Source organism: Neofelis nebulosa, chromosome 14 (genome assembly GCF_028018385.1).
Source record: "Neofelis nebulosa isolate mNeoNeb1 chromosome 14, mNeoNeb1.pri, whole genome shotgun sequence".
Classification (NCBI taxonomy): domain Eukaryota; kingdom Metazoa; phylum Chordata; class Mammalia; order Carnivora; family Felidae; genus Neofelis; species Neofelis nebulosa.
Window position 1 is genome coordinate 71410095 of NC_080795.1, and position 21226 is coordinate 71431320.

At 39.7% G+C, this 21226-nt stretch overlaps 1 long non-coding RNA gene across 2 annotated transcripts in view; it reads right to left on the minus strand.

The window, feature by feature from the left end:
• Positions 1-239: 239 nt before the first annotated feature.
• The window catches only part of LOC131494629 (uncharacterized), a 97855-nt gene continuing 76868 nt past the window's right edge, over positions 240-21226 (minus strand). For both annotated transcript variants that reach the window (XR_009253505.1, XR_009253504.1), the window contains exons 3-5: positions 18071-18147; positions 1971-2209; positions 240-1597 (exon numbers count right to left, since the gene is read on the minus strand). This is a non-coding gene — a long non-coding RNA (uncharacterized LOC131494629). The remainder of the gene's footprint in view (positions 1598-1970; positions 2210-18070; positions 18148-21226) is intronic.

A 21226-nucleotide genomic window follows, 5' to 3' on the forward strand; every position in this document is an offset into this window, starting at 1 on the left:
TGTATATAAGGTTATTTTGAGACTGTTAACTAGATCAAAATATGTTTCCTTCATTAACAATTCCTGAGGGAGAGAGGAGGGGAGAGGGAGAGAGAGAGAAGGGGAGAGAGAGAGGAGAAGGAAGAGAGAGGAGCCAGTGGAAGAGAGAAAAGAAGAGTGAGGGAGGGGAGGAGTGAGGAAGGGGAGAAGTGAGGAGGGGAGGGGGGAGATAATGAGAAGGGGGAGAGAGGGAATGAGTGTGTGTGTGTGTGTAAAGTCATCTCAGCAGTTCTGGGATCTTTTTTCTCAACTTCAGACAACACTTTTTTTTTTTTTTTTTTTTTTCAGTTTCTGTTTTCCGGATACTTCAGTTAGTAATTGGCTCACATAAATCACTTTGCAAGATGTTAAGAGCTAAGGTTACTTTGAAGGAAGTCAGTGGGAGGCTATACGTAAGGCCGTTCTGAGGGTGTGGAGAACTGCCCCATGCTGGCAAGTGGTGTTAAGCCTGAAGTTTTTTCAGGTTCTTGTGCAGGCTGCATGAGGTTCTGATTCATGTGATTTTAGTAGAGCATCCTCGTCATCCCCTCATGGTACTGACAGTCTAGAGACAACAGGTGGGAATAAATGGAGAAAATCATGTTTCCAGGAATGAAGCCACAGGGGCCGGCATGAGGGCGTTGAGGGCTAGAACCGGCTGCCAGGTTCTCTGGAGAGACGAAGCATGAGAAGAACCAGAGGGGAAGGAGACCCTTAGAGAACACAGAGGATTCCGTCATGTGCAAGGGGACTGTGGCCACATGGTGGGAGAACCCCTGTGAGTGGGGCAATGGAGTCTTCCTTGACAGCTGACTGTATGATGTACACCTGGGTCATGGGGCTTCAGAGCTTCAGAATGGGCTTTTTTCCCCCTGTTTTTGGTTCCCATTTTTCATGTCTTTGCGTCCATCAAAAACAGCCAGAGCAATCTCCACATTATTTTTCAAATAATTCTTTTCTCCCTCATTGGGCACTATGACAGTCTCCTCCTGTGGATAATTAGGAATCATCAGTTGAAGGATGTTTATCCTATAGACTAATGTGGAAACCTCTGTTTTCAAATAGAAGCCTTCTATAAAGAGGCAATAAGATTTATTCGAAAAACAATGGTATTTAGAATGGGGGGGGGGTTCAAATGGTGGTCCTGCCACCTTCAGGGTGAGGCATTTGGTTCACAACCAGGCAAGCTATCTTAATCTCTTAGCCTCAGTTTCTTCTTTTTACAGAATGTTGAAGATTAGAACAGATAGTGTGTATGTGTTTAGTACAATCCTGGATCAAAGAGGTTACTCATCTGAAACCAGCTTCCTTACGTTCAAAACCTCTACTTGGCTTTTCACTGATGTTAAACCAGTATTAATGCCAGGTTAATTTAAAAAAATAGTCACTGATCTGCTGCAGTTGAACTGTCTTGAAGTTCTGAGAAAACCATCCCAGTTAAACCTTATAATACACAGATGACGTATGTCAGAATATTATCCACTGATGAAGTTATTCTCACCAGGGCAGTGGAGAGGGTTGATGGCTCCGAGGGCATTCAATGAGGGAAGGTTTTCTGACCATCTCTGGGGTTCTAGAGCTTGAGGAACCAAAAAAGGATAAAAAAAGGACAAATTGAATTTATATTGATTTCCTTTAAAATACACTTAGAGAAAAAATGATTTCTTAAGCAACTCTTTTATTTATGGCGAGGCACAAGCCTCAGCCACAGAAGGCATAAATTCTCAGATGAGAAGCTACCACGCAAACACCTAAAATGCACAGCAACTGAGGAAGCATACACCGCAGTGGAGGGGATTAACTCAAGGAGCAATGTATTCTGACTCTGGCCACCCAGGGAGTTCCCATTGATTAAGGGATATCAATAAGTTGATAAGACTCTTGACTGATACGTTCTGAGCTTGAAAGTAGGCAAGAGACATCGGCCATTGCCTCACGAGTGCCATACCCACCTCTCACTCTGACTCCCTCTTCCCTTATTGGATGTGAAACTTTCCGGTTGAGAAGGAAGCACGTCCAACATCATCTGCACCCTCTTCTCCCCTGTGGAGTGGCCTTGGTGTCAGCGCAGTTAACAGGACCTCACCACCTCTTGAGGCAGCCCGTTCCAACCGCAAACACCTGCAACGATTGGACCAGTTCTTCATAGTGCCTGGTGCCCTGTGGTCTCCACCTGGTCCTAGTTAGCCTCCTACAACATCGAAGATGAGAAAAACCCCAAAGCAGCCAAGTGTTAGTAGACGTTCAACAACCCACCCCCAGTGTCTTACACGTGTATCTGTGTACACATATATTTATATTTAAACATATTACTATAAGGAAAGCAATACACAAATTAAAAAGAGTCTTTTTAATTATAAATTTCATGTAGCCAACTGATTCTCACTAAATATTAATTCTAACATTACTTCATGCTCAGCACAGTAAGTATATTCACTGTCACCATTCAACTTTATTATAATATTATTGACTATATTACCTATACTGTACTTCTATTTGTCTTCTATCTGGCAACCACCCATTTTTTCTCTGTATTTAAGAGTCTGGAATTTTTTTTGTTTTTAGATTCCACATGTAAGTGAAATCATATCGTATTTATATTTGTCTCTCTCTGACTTAGCATAAAACCTTCTAGATTCTCCATGTTGTCACAAATGGCAAGGTTTCATTCTTTTTTATGGCTGAGTAATATTTCATTGTGTATATGTACCACTTCTTTATCCATTCGTCTAGTCATAGACACTTGGGTTGCTTCCATATCTTAGCTATTGTAAATAATGCTGCAATAAAACTATACATGCTTGTATTTTTTTTTCAAATTAGAGTTTTTGGTTTTGGGGGGTAAATACCTAGTAGTGGAATTACTGGATCATATGTTGTCATCATTTTTATTTGTTTGAAGAAGACCCATACTGTTTTCCACAGTGGTTACACCAATTTACATCCCCACCAGTAACATAGAAGACTTCCCATGTTTATACATCCTCTCCAACACTTGTTATTACTTGTCTTTTTTTTTAAGTTTATTTATTTATTTTGAGTGAGAGCATGAGCAGAGGAGAGGCAGAGAGAGAGAGAGAAAATTCCAAGCAAGTTCCACAGTGTCAGCACAGAGCCCAACTTGGGGCTCAATCTCTTGAACCATAAGATCATGACCAGAATTGAAATCAAGAGTTGGATGCATAACTGACTGAGCCACCCAGGTGCCCCTATTTCTTGTCTTTTTGATACTAGCTACCCTGACTCGTGTGAAGTGTTATCTCATTGTCATTTTGATTTGCATTTCCCTGATGATTAGTGATGTTGAGCATCTTTCCATGTGTCTGTTGGCCATCTACAGGTCTCCTTTTGAAAAATGTTTATTCTGGGGGCGCCTGGGTGGCGCAGTCGGTTAAGCGTCCGACTTCAGCCAGGTCACGATCTCGCGGTCCGTGAGTTCGAGCCCCGCGTCAGGCTTGGGCTGATGGCTCAGAGCCTGGAGCCTGTTTCCGATTCTGTGTCTCCCTCTCTCTCTGCCCCTCCCCCGTTCATGCTGTGTCTCTGTCCCAAAAATAAATTTAAAAAGTTGAAAAAAAAAATTAAAAAAAAAAAAAAAAAAAAAAAAAAAAAGAAAAATGTTTATTCTGGTCCTCTGCCTATTTTTTTTTAAAACAGATTAGTTTTTTGCTTGTTTGTTTTTGTGTGTGTGTGTGTTGTTGTTGTTTTTTTTTGGTGTTGAGTTGTATAAGTTCTTTATATATTTTGGATATTAATCCCTTGTCAGTTATATTAATATTTACATACACTAATCAGTTATATTATTTATAGATATCTTCTATTCACTGGGTTGCCTTTTTGTTGATGGTTTCCTTTTCTGTGCAAAAACTTTATTTTGGTGTAGTCACAATTGATTGTTTTTGCTTTCATTTCTGCTGCCTGAGGAAAAATATCCATAAGTATGTTGCTAAGGCTGATGTCCAAGAGATTACTGCTTATGTTTTCATTCAGGGGCTCTATGGTTTCAGGTCTCAGATTTAGGTTTTTAATCCATTTTGAGTTTATTTTTGTGTATGGTGTAAGAAAGTGGTGTTATCAACATCATTTATTGAAAAGACTGTCTTTTTCCTGTTGTATATTCTTGCCTCCTTTTGTTGAAGATTAATTGACCATATAGGTGTGGGTTTATTTCTGGTTTCTTTATCCTGTTTGATGAATCTGTGTCTATTCTTGTGCTAATATCATACTGTTGTGATTACTATAGCCTTGTGTTATATCATGAAATCTGGGATTGTGATACTGGGATTGTGCTTTGTTCTTTCTCAAGATTGTTTTGTTTAGGATCTTTTGTGGTCACATACAAATTTTAGGATTATTTATCCCAGTTCTGCGAAAAGGCTTTCAGAATTTTGATAGAGATTAGTTCAATCTGGGGATTACTTTGGGTAGTATGGACTTCTTAATATTAATTCTTCTAATCCATGAGTATGGAGTATATTTCCATTTTTGTCTTCAATTTCTTTTATCAATTGTTATAGTTTTCAAAATACAGGTCTTTTACTTCTTTGGTTAAATTTATTCTTAGGTATTTTATTTATGGTGCAATTGCAAATGGAGTTGTTTTCTTAATTTCTCTTTCTTCTACTTCATTATTAGTATATAGATATGCAACAGATTTCTGTGTATTCTGTATCTTGCAACTTTACTGAATTCCTCTATCCATTCCTATAGATTTTTTTTGGTGGAGTTTTTAGAGTTTCCTCTATATAGTATGTCATGTACAAATAGTAATAGTATTACTTTTTGCCAATTTGGATGCCTTTTATTTCTTGTTATTGTCCCATTGCTGGAGCTAAGACTTCTAGTACTGTGTTGAAGTAAAGTGGTGAGCGTAAGCATCCTTTCTTGTTCTTGACCTTTAGAGGAAAGACTTTCAGTTTTTCACCATTGAATATGATAACTGTGGGCTTCTCATATGTGGCCTTTATTATGTTGATGTATGTTTTCTCTGAAACTCCCTTTGTTGAGTTTTTATCAAGAATGGACATTGTATTTTGTCAAATACTTTTCCTACATCTATTGAGAAGATCATATGGTTCTTATCCTTTTGCTTGTTAATATAATGTATCATGTTGATTGATAATATTAAATAATGCTAGTATCCTGAAATAAATCCCACTTTATTGTGGTGAATAATTTTTTAAATGTATTTTTAAATTCACTTTGTTAATGTTTCGTTGAAGATTTTGCTCAATGTTCATTAGGCATATTGACATGTCGTTTTTTCATTTTGTTTTGGTAGTGTTTGTCTGGTTTTGGTATCAGGGTAATACTAATTTTGTAGAATGTTTTTGGAAGCTTTCCTTCTACTTCTATTTTTTTGAATAGTTTGAGAATAGGTATTAACTCTTCTTTAAATGCTTGGTAGAACTAATGTGTTTTTCTCTTTCTAGCTCCCTTAGGTGTAAGGTTAGCTTTTTTTTTTTTTTTTTTTTCAGATTTTTCTTGTTTCTTGAGGTATACCTGTATTGCTATAAACTTCCCTCTTAAAACTGCTTTTGCCGTATCCCAAGATTTTGGACCAATGTGTTTTCATTTTCACTTGTCTCTAGGTATTTTTTTATTGCTGATTTCTGAGTGGACCCATTTATTGTTTAGTAGCATGTTATTTAGCCTCCATGTATTTGTGTTCTTTCCAGATTTTTTTTTTTCTCGTAATTGGTACCTAGTTTAATACTGTTGTGGTCAGAAAAGACACTTGGTATGATTTCAGTCTTCTCAAATTTACTGTGGCTTTTTTTTGTGTGTGGCCTAACATGTAATCTAGCCTGGAGAATGTCCCATATGCACTTGAAAAGAATATATATTCTTCTGGGTCTGGAATAATGCTCTTTATATATTAGGTCCATCTCGTCTAATGTGTCATTGAAAGCCACTGTTTCCTTGATTCTTCAGGCTGGATGATCTATCCACTGATGGACATGGGGTGTTAAAGTGCCCTGCTATTGCTTTACTGTCAATTTCTCCCTTTATGTCTGTTAGTACATGCCGTATATATTTAGGTGGTCCTACATTGGGTATATAGATACTTACTGTTGTTATATCCTCTTATTGGACTGATCCCTTTATTACTATGTAGTACCCTTCTTTGTCTCATGCTACAGTCTTTGTTTTAAAGTCCATTTTGTCTGATAGAAGTATTGCTACCCTGGCTTTTTTCCCCCCACATCCATTTGGTGTTTTTCCATCCCTTTACTTTCAGTCTATATTTGTCTTTAGATCTGAAGTGAGTCTCTTGCAGGCGGTATGTAGATGGGTCTTGTTTTTTAATCCATTCAGTCACCCTATGTCTTTTGATGGGAGCACCTAGTCCATTTACATTTAAATTAATTATTGACAAGTATGTACTTACTGTTATTTTGTTAATTATTTTCTGGTTGTTTATATAGTTCTTCTGTTCCTTTTTTGTCTTTCTTTCTTTGTGGTATGATGGCTTCTAGTCTTATGCTTGGATTCCTTTCTTATTATTTCTTGATGTGTGGTTACCACTGGTTTCATATAGAACATCCTATGTGTATAGCAGTCTATATTAAGTTGCTGCTTGCTTAAGTCAAACAAATTGTATAAGTACTAAAATTTTACCTCCTTGATGTTTTATGTATTTGATGTCATAGCTTACAACTTTTTATTTTGAGTACCCTTGACTGATTTTTGTAGATACAGCTGATTTTAAAATACTTAGGTGTTTTAACCTCCATACTGGCTTTATAAGTGATTCATCTATTACCTTTACTAAATGCTTGTTTTACCTATGAATTTTTCCCATAATTTTCTTCTAGGTGTGGCCTTTACAATGAATTCCCTTTAACATTTCTTGTAAGTCTGATTTAGTGGCAGTGAACTCCTATCTTTTGTTTGGTAAATTCTTTATCTCTTCTTCAATTCTGAATGATAACCTTGCTTTGTAGAGTATTCTCAGTTGTTTTTTTGTTTTGTTTTTTTTCCTTTCTGCATGGTGAATATCCTGCTTCTGACCCTGGCTTGCAAAGTTTCTGTTAAAAAAAATTGGCTAAAGCCTTACGGAGTTTCCCTTTTAGATAACTTTTTCTTTCTCTTGCTGCTTTTAACATTCTTTTTGTTGTTACTTTTGCCATTTTTATTATTATGTGTCTTTTATTATTATGTGACCTCCAAGGGTTAATCTTGTTAGGGGCTCTCTGCGTTTCCTGGACTTGGATGTCTGTTTCCTTCTACAGACAGGGAAAGTTTTCAGGTATTATTTCTTCCAATAGATCTTCTACCCCCTTCTGTCTCTCCTCCTTCTGGGATCACTATGATGTGAATGTTCTTACACTTATTGATGTCACAGAGTTCCCTTAACCAATTCTCATTTTTGTTCTTTTTCCTTTTTGGCATTCAGCTTGGTTGCTTTCCATTACCCTGTCTTCTGGAATGCTGATCCCATCTTCTGCCTCCTAATCTGCTGTTGATTCCCTCTAGTGTATTTTTTTTTTTAATTTCAGTTATTAAATTCATCTGTGTGTGTGTGTATCTTTTCTACCTCTTTGTAGAAGTTCTCATGGAGTTCATTCACTCTTAAGTCCAGTGAGTATCTTTATGACCATGACTTTGTGTGTGTGTGTGTGTGTGTATGTGTGTGTGAGTGTGTTTTAATATAATTTATTGTCAAGTTGGCTAACACACAGTGTATAGTGTGCTCTTGATTTTGGGGGTAGATTCCTCTGACTAATCGCTTCCACACAACAAACACCCAGTGTTCATCCCAACAAGTGCCCTCCTCAATGCCCATCACCCATTTCCCCCCTTCCCCCACCTGCTGCAATCAACCCTCAGTTTGTTCTCTGTATTTAAGAGTCTCTTATGATTTTCCTCCCTCCTTCTCTGTAACTATTTTTCCCATTCTCTTCCCCCATGGTCTTCTGTAATGTTTTCACTCATATGTGGAACTTGAGAAACTCATGATATCTTTCTCTGACTGACTTATTTCACTTGGCATAATGCCCTCCAGTTCCAATCACGTTGCTGCAAATGGCAGGATATTATTCTTTTTCATTGCCAAGTAGTATTCCATTGAATATATAAACTACACCTTCTTTATCCATTCATCAGTTGATGGATATTTAGGTTCTTCCCATAATTTGGCTATTGTTGAAGGTGCTGCTATAAACATTGGGGTACATGTGCCCATATGAATCAGCACTCCCATATCATTGGGATAAATTCCTAGTAGTGCTATTGCTGGGTCATAGGGTAGTTCTCTTTTAATTTTTTGAGGAACCTCCACACTGTTTTCCAGAGCAGCTGCACCAGTTTGCATTCCCACCAACAGTGCAAGAGGGTTCCCATTTCTCCACATCCTCGCCAGCATCTGTTGTTTCCCGACTTGTTCATTTTAGCCACTCTGACTGGTGTGAGGTGGTATTTCAATGTGGTTTTGATCTGTATTTCCCTGATCGTGAGTAATGTTCAGCATCTTTTCATGTGTATGACCGTGACTTTGAATTATTCATCAGGTATATTGCTTATCTTGGTTTCTTCACTTAGCCTTTTTATTTTGTCTCATCCTACACTTAAGACCGAACCTCGGCTCCTTTTTGTCTAATCTGTTTCTGTGTATCAGGTCAGCTGTGTCTCCTGGTCTTGAAAGTAGCGGCCTTGCGTAGAAGAGGTTCTGTGGCGCCCTCTAGCACAATCCCTCCTGATCACCAAGAACCAGACATCCCAGCGTGTCTGGGGGTGCTGCATGCACCCCACTCTTGTGGCAGAGCTGCGTTTGCCTTCAGCCCCGCCAGCTGCCGAGCCTGCTCCGCCTGCTGTGGATTCACTGGGCAGGGCTGATCCCCACGCCGTTGAGAGGCCTGAGGCCACCACAGGCTCTTTGGCAGGTGGGGCTGGCAGTCAGGCCAGCGGTCTGCAATTAGCCTCTCGGCCACGACTGCAGGCGCACCGATGGTCAGGGGTTGCTCCCCGAGCAGCCAGCTAAGGGGCAGGCCACTGAAACTGCAGGCGCTGGTGTGTAGGGTGATTTCCCTCACTCCCCAGGGCAGGAGTCACTTCGGAGGGGTGCCAGTCCGTGATAGGGCTGCTCGTGGGGCAGGAGCCACTTTCAAGGGAGGTCTCATGAGGTGGGCAGGTTGGATGGGGGCAGGTCCACAGAGGGAAACACAAGGGCAGGGCACGCAGTTTTTTAACAAGGTAGATGCAGAGTGTTAGCACAGGCTCCCACAAGCGTCCACCCATCGAGGCTGGGGTTGGGGGGAAGAGAAATGACACTTGCCGACAGTTTGGTTCCCAGAGAAATCTCCTGAAGATCCCTGCCCCTCCAGCACATGTTCTGAGATTAGCAAATAAATCTCTTTCATGTATACCACAGGCTCTTTTCAAATTGCTGCTTCTGTGCTTTGTCTCAGGGTGAGTTATTTATTAGGCTGGCTCTTAAAGCGTGGGGCCTCAGTTTCCTATCGGCCCTCAGGCTCTCTGAGTTAAGTCCTGCTGATTTTAAAAAGCTCCTGACATTAAGCCCTACTGGTTGTCAAAGCCAGATGTTAAGGGGACTCATCTTCCTAGGTCCCCAGTGTCAGGGGTCCCTTGTGTGGGGTCTAATCCTCTTCTCTATGCTGGTGGTGTCGCTCCTGTGTGTGGTTAGTCTCACTGGGGGTTTGGTTCCCAACCATGTCTCTGCCCCTCCTACCCTTTTCTAATATGGCCGCCTTTCTACGATTAACCATGGAAGGACCATTCTGCCAGTCCTCAGGTCATTTTCAGAGTTCATTGTATATATAGTACATGATATATATGTATAGAGAGAGAGAGAGAGAGAAGAGAGACAGAACGAGCTATAGAGCTATTATGTCAGTGAGTCCATGGGATGAGGTGAGCCCAGAATCCTCCTACTCTACCCTCTTTCCTGAACATGTTGGTCGATATTTTTTCATTTCTGTTACTGAGATAAAACAACAGAGACATGTTGGCACTTCTCGTTTATTAATGAGGTTGAGTAACTTTTCTGAATTGTATAGTAGTTTTCAAATATTAGAGGAGTATTTTGTCATTTTTTTTTTGTGCTACTCACATGTAATACCCATAGATATGACACACTTTTTACTTTATATAATTGTTTTCTATCAATTTCATAAGTCCACACAACCAACAAAACAATAAACCAAGCCTTGATTTTTAGCATTTGCTGATTTCCATGGTGTAAATACTCTTGCCTGGTAGGTACCAAGCCACCAATAGGGTCTTGCTGAACTGAAAGCAAGGAAATAATGGCAGCACAAAATGTACACTATTTCTCCCATAGAGATACACAATATAAATGGACTCAAGAGCACAGATAGGCCAAATGAAGTAAAAAAAAAAAAATTAGTAAATGAGTTTCGAATAGTTTTTATTTTAATGTTATGAATGTTCATTTAAATGTTTAATGTAAATTTGAAGTTTATCTAGTTTGTCAATGATGGTTCTGTTTAAAACTAGCTCACAAATTTTTTCATATGAAATTTATTGTCAAACTGGTTTTCATACAACACCCAGTGCTCATCCCAACAGGTGCCCTCCTCAATACCCATCACCCACCCCCCATCAACCCTCAGTTTGTTCTCAGTTTTTAAGAGTCTCTTATGGTTTGCCTCTTTTTTCCTTCCCCTCCCCTATGGTCTTCTGTACACTTTCTCAGGATCCACGTAAGAGTGAAAACATATGGTATCTCTCTTTCTCTGTATGACTTATTTCACTTAGCATCACACTCTCCAGTTCCATCCACGTGGCTACAAAGGGCCATATTTCATTCTTTCTCATTGCCACGTAGTATTCCATTGTGTATATAAACCACAATTTCTTTATCCATTCATCAGTTGATGGACATTTAGGCTCTTTCCATAATTGGGCTGCTGTTGAAAGTGCTGCTATAAACACTGGGGTACAAGTGCCCCTCTGCATCAGCACTCCTGTGTCCCTTGGGCATATTCCTAGCAGTGCTATTGCTGGGTCATAGGGTAGTTCTATTTTTAATTTTTTGAGGGACCTCCACACTGTTTTCCAGAGTGGCTGCACCAGTTTGCATTCCGACCGACAGTGCAAGAGGGTTTCCGTTTCTCCATATCCTCTCCAACATCTGTTGTGTCCTGAGTTGTTAATGTTAGCCACTCTGGCCGATGTGAGGTGGTATCTCAGTGTGGTTTTGATTTGTATTTTCCTGATGAGAAGCGACATTGAGCATCTTTTCATATGCCTGTTGGCTATCTGGGTGTCTTCTTTAGAGAAGTGTCTATTCATGTTTTCTGCCTACTTCTTCACTGGATTATTTGTTTTTCGGGTGTGGAATTTGGTGAGTTCTTTATAGATTTTGGATACTAGCCCTTTGTCTGATACGTCACTTGCAAATATCTTTTCCCATTCTGTCGGTTGCCTTTTAGTTTTATTGATTGTTTCCTTCACAGTGCAGAAGCTTTTTATCTTGATGAGGTCCCAATAGTTCATTTTTGCTTTTAATTCCCTTGCCTTTGGAGATGTGTCAAGTAAGAAACTGCTGCGACTGGGGTCAGAGAGGTTTTTCCCATTCTCCTCCAGGGTTTTGATGGTTTCCTGTCTCACATCCAGGTCCTTTATCCATTCTGAGTTTATTTTTGTGAATGGTGTAAGAAAGTGGTCTAGTTTCATTCTTCTGTATGTTGCTGTCAAGTTCTCCCAGCACCATTTGTTAAAGAGACTTTTTTCCATTAGATATTCTTTCCTGCTTTGTCAAAGATTAGTTGGCCACACTTTTGTGGGTCCAATTCTGGAGTCTCTATTTGATTCCATTGGTCTATGTGTCTGTTTTTGTGCCAATACCATGCTGTCTTGATGATTACAGCTTTTAGTAGAGGCTAAAGTCTGGGATTGTGATGCCTCCTGCTTTGGTTTTCTTCTTCAATATTACTTTGGCTATTCGGGGTCTTTTGTGGTTCCATACAAATTTTAGGATTGCTTATTCTAGCTTCGAGAAGAATGCTGGTGCAATTTTGACTGGGATTGCATTGAATGTGTAGATTGCTTTGGGTAGTATTGACATTTTAACAATATTTATTCTTCCAATCCATGAGCACAGAATGTTTTTCCATTTCTTTGTATCTTCTTCAATTTCCTTCATAAGCTTTCTATAGTTTTCAGCATACAAATATTTTACATCTTTGGTTAGGTTTATTCCTAGGTATTTTATGATTCTTGGTGCAGTTGTGAATGGGATCAGTTTCTTTGTCTTTCTGTTGCGTCATTATTAGTATATAAGAATGCAACTGATTTCTGTACATTAATTTTGTATCCTGCGACTTTGCTGAATTCATGTATCAGTTCTAGCAGCCTTTTGGTGGAAAATAAAACCATCAGCTCTCACAGTCCACTCCAGCACACCATCACTTATATAGACGCTGTGATTCGAACTGCTGATTTTACAGATGAGGAACTGGGGCCTTGGGCAGAAATGAAAATGGTCCAAAATTCAGTAATTTGCTTTGGGTTTCGTCAGCAGAACCATGGATTTGATTCTTGTTGTTGCTACTTTACTATCTGAGAGTTTCTAATTAGGCTATTTGACCTTCTGAACCTGAGATGCCCTTTGTGTTTTATAGAAATAATAATTACTAAATAGAATAAAAAGATATCTCCAGTCCTATACCTTGCACAGTAGCTGATACTTGGAAACTGCTCCATAAATACTAGTCATTATTAAGAGGTTCATGTGAGCAGTAAAGGCAACTCTGATCTCAATGCCACATGACCACCTTTCCAATCTCTATAGACATTCTAACATTCCACTAAATATTACTTAACTGTCCGACCCAAGGTCTTTCAAAAACTCGATACTCAACTTAGCACTTGGTACTAGTAACACAATGGTAACACAATTGTTTTCTAAAAATTAGTTTTCTTCTTTGTCTATATTTAATAGCGTCATGAATTAGGGACACCTGGCTGGCTTAGTAAAGCGTGTGCCTCTTGATATCAGTGTCATGAGTTGGAGCCCCATGTTGGGGGTAGGGATTACTTAAGCCCTAATTCAGGACACTTGTTTTTTTTCTTATTTTGGTTTTATTTTTGCTGAACTTCCCACAACTAGGAATTAAAGTCTGAGTGTTTTATTTCGAGAATGGCATTGGTGGGGCACTGGGGTGGCTCAGTCAGTTAAGTGTCAGACTCTTGGTTTCGGCTCAGGTATGATCTCATGGTTTTGTGAGTTTGCACCCCACATCGGGCTCTGTGCTGACAGCAAGGAGCCTGCTTGAGATTCTCTGTCTCCCTCTCTCTGCTTCTCCCCTACTCATGCTGTATCTCAAAATAAATAAATAAACTTAAAAAAAAAAAAAAAGAATGGCATAGGCAAACCAAAATGTGTGGAGAGGAGACTTTTATGATAAGGGATCTCAAAGCTATTGTGGTTTCAGAAAGTTGAAGGCAGTGAGTTTGTGTGTCCTGGAGAAGACGAGACTAGAGATGAATATTAGGTGGAAAATCATATAAAACATGGAGCTTATTTGACCAGGATTATAATACCAACTTAATCATTGATGTTCTCCTTGAGCCTCCGTGAAAACATAGCGGAAATATTAAATTAACACATACATGAATGATACATAATTCACCCCAAATAAATAAAATTGTTTAAATAAAATTGTGGGGTTTACTAACATCTCTTGAGCCTGAATTCCCTCAGTGGTGGTAATGAGATGACAACAGTCTCCACAATAAGTTATCGAGATTACAGTTATGTAACAGAGACAATGGTACTTGGGGCACTGGGCAGATGGTTTCTATCCTTATTATCATTCCTCAGCTTACTACCTGGCTGATCACTTGAGTCCCTCAAAGAGCTAAGGGAAACGGGGCAGGAGCTAAACTATATGTTCCAGGGGGTCTGTGTGCTTCAGGAAAAGTCACAGGTTTGGAGCTCTGGCTTCATGAAAACAGTTTTTGGATGGACAGAAAGGAGTCTTAGATTAAGTTTTGGGGGACACTGATATAAGCTTAAATAGCCAAATAACTCACCTGTGATCCCTACACCTCTAACTCCACGATGATTTTCAAAACGACTGTGAAAATACGATGGGATAGATTTCTTAAAGCTGGTGAGTGGCAGAGTATATACCTAGGTCTGCACATGGGTCTGAGCATGTTTGGGGACAGGGAACCATATGGCAAAGAGGGTCATTTTACCTACTCCTGTCTATCCCTTGATCATGTACTCATTTAAAGGGCTATTGTTGGTCCTCTCTGGTAGGTAGGTAAGGCCAAGTGATTCCATTCTAGCCACAGAGACAAAGGCATTAATTATTTTCTAGAATTTCTGTCAAGGATCCTTTAAAAAGAGTCAATATGGGGGCCCTGGTTGGTTCAGTCGGTAGAGCATGCTACTCTTGATCTCTGGGTTGTAAGTTTGAGTCCCACGTTGGGTGTAGAGATTGCTTAAAAATAGAATAAATGAATGTGAATGTCATTTTTTTTCTTCACATTTTAAAAAATTTCCTTCTGGCCTGCAACTGGGATGTGATGGCTGGAGTTCCAGCAACAGCTGTGTAGGAGGATAAAGTGACTTTGGGAATGAAGTGATGAGGTACATCTGAATGACAGAAGGAATCCAGGTTCTTGCTTTTACAGGATAGTCACAATCTTGCATGGGGACATTTACCTTCAGATTCCCTTTGACATGACAGAGAAATACACTTTAGCCATAATTTTCAGTCCCTATGACAATGTCAGACATATTCAAAGTCAAGGAGAGGACTCTACATTTATCCTGATCATTGAAGCCTAGGGCATTAAGCCAAAGCCACTAATATCTCTATGGGCAGAGAGACTCCCAGTGACATCTAGGTTCATTAATAATAATTAATAGTAAGGATGTTGACAGCTAAGCCCATGAATAATGAAGTTTCTGTATTAAAAATACAGAGGAGAAAAAAACTACTGACTCATGCCTTTGGCCACTTCCAAATTGTTAGGAATTTCCCGAATCAGAGATTTTACCACCTGACCACCTCTTTTATTAACATTTGTGTATCATTTACTATGTGGTTAAGTACCGTTCTAGGTACTTTAAACACATTGATGCATAGAATTGGCTGAGCAACCCTTTAAATTTGGTACAATTACTGACCTTCCTTTCTTTTTTTTTTTTTTTTTTTTTTAAATTTTTTTTTTTCAACGTTTTTTATTTACTTTTGGGACAGAGAGAGACAGAGCATGAACGGGGGAGGGGCAGAGAGAGAGGGAGACACAGAATCGGAAACAGGCTCCAGGCTCCGAGCCATCAGCCCAGAGCCTGACGCGGGGCTCGAACTCACGGACCGCGAGATCGTGACCTGGCTGAAGTCAGACGCTTAACCGACTGCGCCACTCAGGCGCCCCACTGACCTTCCTTTCAAGTCAAGATACCGAGGAAGACTTCAGTTGTCTGAAGTCAGGAGATAGAAAGTCAAATGTCGAACTTGGACTATCTGGATCTAGAGTCTACACTGGTACCAGTACTCTATGTTGTCCACTAAGAGAAGGGAATCTTGTCACAAAGTTGGCTTAGAAGCCCCTTGCTGACTTAGTTCCACCTCCTGATGGAAACAAATTTCCAAGGGAAAAGTGGGACAGGAATCCATTTAACTTGACTTTTTAGAAGATCCTGGTATGGCTGCTACATTTCTCAGACCACCTTGTGGAAACTAAGTGGTTTGCACAATGCACCTATCATTCATCAAGGTGCACATTCAATATTAATATTGTCCTAGAGAAGAAAGAGCCAGTGCAGGGTTACCAGTCAACCAAGATCAAGAGAGTGCAGCCTAGTCTTCTCCCCAAGATCTTTTAGTGGCTTTTTAAAAAATATAGAAGTTTATTGTCAAATTGGTTTCCATACAACACCCAGTGCTCATCCCAAAAGATGCCCTCCTCAATGTCCATCACCTCCCTCCCACCCCCCATCAACCCTCAGTTCTCAGTTTTTAAGAGTCTCTTATGCTTTAGACAAATGTAAACAAATGTGAACATAGAGAGCCCCCATTAACGAATGACCAGTACGTGTAAAGTACTTCTAAATAAAAGGCACCTTTACATCTTAGGCTGTAAATATTATTTTTTGTAGCTGAGTGGCCTCAGTACCAGCACCTCAGTGGCAGCTTTGAGATTTGGGCCTAAGTCCAAAATCCTACGTTTTCCTTATATTACTGCACACTACTTTTCCAGCACAGAGATCAAAAGCAACACTGTGCTTTATAAAAACAATCTCATCCTTCTTTCCTTGTGCCTTTTCATGTCAGTATTTTCATAATAAAGAAAAATGGAAACATAAACGTTTGGAATCTACAAGTCAAGATATTCAAAAGGTAAATCATAGATACGCAGAACGGATTGGTGGCTACCAGAGGTAGGGGTTGGGGAACAGGAGAAAGGGGTGAATTATACCTTTTAGAGGTATAATTCCTTATCAGCACATCTACTAGGGGACATTCTTCTAGGTATATTGGGTCACAGTGAATATTTCAATCTTTCTTACCTACACAAATCTTACTGCAAATGTTGAAAGGAAGGCCCACAGAGGAGAACGACTTTACCAAGGTCAGCTGATCCCCATATCCAGGTTTGGGAGCCCCATTTCAACGCTGCCTTTCTAAAAACAAAATACTCCTTTTCTACAAGTATCTATTTCCGTCTCTTTTCCTAAGCCAGCAATCAAATTCATTTGAAAAGTATGGAAGAGACGTTTAAGTCTAACTTAGTCTATTTTTAATGCATGAAGAGATTACCCTTGTAGAGTAAACTGCGAAGTATTCCAACCTTATTTAGCACATGGAAACAAGAGGGAACACAAAGGCCACAGCTGAGCCCCTCCTCTCCCCTGCCTTTCTAACACTGAGGGATAAGTTGGTAGTTGACAGAGAAATGGCTGCCCGGTAGGGACGCCCACCCCCATCATTACCCAAGGCTGCTGAGAAGAGGAATACCCCTCAAACGCGGCCCGGTGAAAGTGCTTAGAAACAGTCTGAGCTGAAACAGTGCCCTTCTGATTCCATTTATCAGTGGTGGTGGTGGCATCTTTTGAAGTGGATTCCTTCAGCCTTGGCAGGAGCGCAGAACCACCCACAGAGGAGGAACTACCACCCACAGACTCCATGAGGCTCCTCAAGGAGGGGGTACCCCACAGCTGGGTCTGGCCTTGCCGAGAGCAGGCTGCACCAGGGAAGAAGAGGAAAACCCGCCGACTCACGTCTTTGGCCACTTCCAAATTATTAGGAATTTCCTGAACCGGGGCTTATATGCGTAACTTTTCCATCTGGGATAAGAGAAGTCATGGGCCTTTTTTCTAAATAAGAGGGAAGAAAGCATTCAATACGATGAATATTTTAGAGATGTTCTATATACTAGCATCCACCCTTGTCTATGGCGCCATCGTATCGAAGAGGCTAATGTCACACAAATTTTATCAATGGGCTCCCTTGCCATTGAGCTGCCAGTTGGCTTTGGCTGGTTGGAGGCACTAGTGAGACACAAAGGGCTAGAAAGGAATAAAGTCAAGCTACGTATTATTCCAGTCCTCTTTCTGCCAGGTCCCCTTGGGTTGGTTGAGTCCCTTTTTTAGTGGTCAAGCCCTATCAAGCAGTTTTCTCTCCACAGAGTCACCTCATCCTCTGTCATTTGCAGAAGTCTTAGTGAGATTGTCAGAGTGACATTGGGTGGACATTGAGTGATCTAAGCTGGGCCTCAGACTTTGAATCTTAAGTGATACGGAGCTAGAGAAAGAGAACTGATGATGCCTGTGTTGGAGCCTTGAAAAAACAAAGTTCGGTAGCTCCTAACAGATTCCTGGAGCTATGCTAGTCCCATCCTTTTTCAGGTTCTGATTCTTTAAGTGTTTCCTTAAATGTTGTGATTCACCCACATTCAACTGAAAAGGCACTTATCACTGACAAAGTAACTTGTTAGAGGTAACACAGCTAGTAAGTAGAAAATACAGGATTCAAATTCAGGTTTGTTCCCAATACACTATACTAATTAATGCTTACACATACATGCAAAGAATTTAGAAGTCCATTACCTGTACAAAGAGATTTGAACTCAATCCACTGTTAAAAGCTGAGCAAGTTATCAGAGATGTCTCTGTCTGGTGCCTGGCTATAGGGGAAAATACAAAATAAAGAGCAATTTAGAAAACTGTTATGACCAATAGAATTCTTTGTACAGCAGAGAAACGAACTGATCATTAATGTATAAAACCATAGTCATTTGCAAAAGACTTTTCATTCTCATTTCTAATTCTCTTTTTCACTGCTCTCAGTTCTGAGAATAACTAGAGAAAGTAGCAAATATTTATATCTTATTGACGGTAGGATTTTGTAGTATATGTTATCTGCTATCGATTGAATTTTTGTGCCCCCCCCCCCAATCCATAAGCTGAAAAGCGATATCCAACACGGGGTTCCATGGTGTCATAGCACTCTGGACCATGAAAACTTAATATCCAACGTGGTGGCATGAGGAGGTGAGGCCTTTGGGAGCTAATTAGGTCATGACGGTAGAGCTCTCATGAATGGGATTTGTACTTTTTTGAAAGAGACACTGCAGAGCTCCCTTGCCCTCTCTCCCCCTTGAGGACCCACAGAGAGGGCATCACCTGTGAATCAGAAAGTATGTCCTCACCAGACACCAAATCTGCTGGCACCTGGATTGTGGAGTGGCCATCCTCCCGAACTTTGAGAAATTTCTATTCTTTATAATTTATACCGTTCATGGTATTATAGCAGCATGAGCAGACTAAGACAATATCTTCACTTTTAAAACTATCCTATTCAGAGACCATTTTTGTCCCGTTTGTCAGATGAGGAAATAAAGGCAACATTGGCCAAGTCATAATTGCAAAAGATCCAAGACCTAAAATTTGGTTCACGTGCTTTTTTGCTGCACTAATATTCCTCAACAAAAATGCTACTGGAATTCTTGAGACAACCCAAAAATACAAACCCTGGTTTAAAACCTCAAAAGAACATGAACCTATTAATGTATATTTTTATTCCACTTTCCCCCTGGAATTCCTATACTCATTCTTTTTGTTCTAAATGTGGTGGAAAACATCTTTGTTGCTTATTTTAGAATTAATCTGTTTTTAATTGATATTTCACATGTAATCTTATATTTTTCAGGTGCATAACATAATGACTCCATATTTTATACATTGCAAAATGATCATAAGAAGTCCAGTTAACGTCTGTCACCTTACAAAGTACAAATTTTTCTTGTGATGAGAACTTTTAAGATTCACTCTTAGCAACTTGCAAACATAAAATACATTAGTATTAATTGTAGTCAACATGCTGTACACATCTTAACTTTGTTGCTGTTTTTTTTTTTTTTTTTTTTTCCCAATGTTTTTTATTTATTTTTGGGACAGAGAGAGACAGAGCATGAACGGGGGAGGGGCAGAGAGAGAGGGAGACACAGAATCGGAAACAGGCTCCAGGCTCCGAGCCATCGGCCCGGAGCCCGACGCGGGGCTCGAACTCATGGACCGCGAGATCGTGACCTGGCTGAAGTCGGACGCTTCACCGACTGCGCCACCCAGGCGCCCCTGTTGCTGTTTTTAAGAAGTGACAGATGAGTATAGTTAGCAGAAGATTAAGTGTGGGCTCCTATATGAGGAAATCTTAGCATCTGATAATGCAGAACCTTCTGCGTTTTAAAATAATTTTTTAACATTTGTTTATTTTTGAGAGACAGAGCACAAGCAGGGGAGGGGCAGAGAGAGAGAAAGGGAGACACAGAATCCGAAGAAGTCTCTGAATTGTCAGCACAGAGCCTAATGTGGGGCTTGAACCCACAAACCTCAAGATCATGACCTGAACCGAAGTTGGATGCTTAACTGACTGAGCCACCCAAGCTCCCTGAGCCTTTTACTTTCTAACAGCTGCCTTCTGAGATGCCAATCGGTGACGAGTCACAGTGCAGGAGACCCAAGAGGCACCTGGGAAAGAATGCATATTAGCAACTCCACATAATGTAAAAGCTCAGATATTAAAGGTTTATTGACTGTATAAGGATCCCTGGCACTCTCCTTGGCACAGTGAATACAGTGGTAAATAAAACTGAAAAGTTCTGGCTTTCGTTGAGGGAAGATTAAGTGAAAAAAATAAAAATATACTCAGGCTAAGTACCATGGTTATAAAATAATAAATGTGCTATGATTAAAAAATTAACTGGTGGATTTTCAACATGGTGCTGGGACAACTGGATATCTTCATGCAAAAGAATAGCGCTTAGACCTACCTTCACTTCACCCCATACACAAAAATTAACTTACATGGATACCAGGCCTACATTTAAATGATGAAAACTGTAAACTCTTGGAAGAACCTCATGACCTTGGATTAGGCAATGGTTTCTTCTACAGGACACCAAAAGCACCAGCAATGGGAGGAGAAAGACTCCACTGAAAGTAAATATATATATTTATATATATATATTTGGGATATATATATATCCCAAATATATATATTTATATATATTTATATATATATTATAAATATATATATTTATAATATAATATATATATTATATATATATATATTTAAATATATATATTTACTAGGAAATCCTAGCCTCAGCAGTCAGACCACAGGAAGAAATAAAAGGCAAATTGGCAAAGAAGAAGTCAAATGTTCACTCTTCACAGGCGACATGATACTCTACATGGAAAACCCAAAAGACTCCATCAAAAAACTGCTAGAACTGATACGTGAATTCACCAAAGAGGTAAAATAGCTGTGTGCTGAAAACTATAGAAATCTGATAAAAGAAATTGAAGAAGACACAAAGAAATGGGAAAACATTCTATGCTCGTGGATTGGAAGAACAAATATTGGTAAAATGTCAATACTACCCAAAGCAATCTACACATTCAGTGCAATCCCTATCAAAATAACACAAGCATTCTTCACAGAGCTAGAACAAACAGTCCTAAAATTTGTGTGGAACCATTAAAGACCTGGAATAGCCAAAGTAATGTTGAAAAAGAAAACCAAAGCTGGAGGCATCACAATTCTGGACTTTAAGCTGTATTACAAAGCTATAATCATCAAAACAGCATGGTACTTGTATAAAAACAGAAAATAGATCAACAGAACAAAATAGAAAACTCAGAAATGGACCTAAAAATGTATGGCCAACTAATCTTTGACAAAGTGGGAATGAGTATCCAATG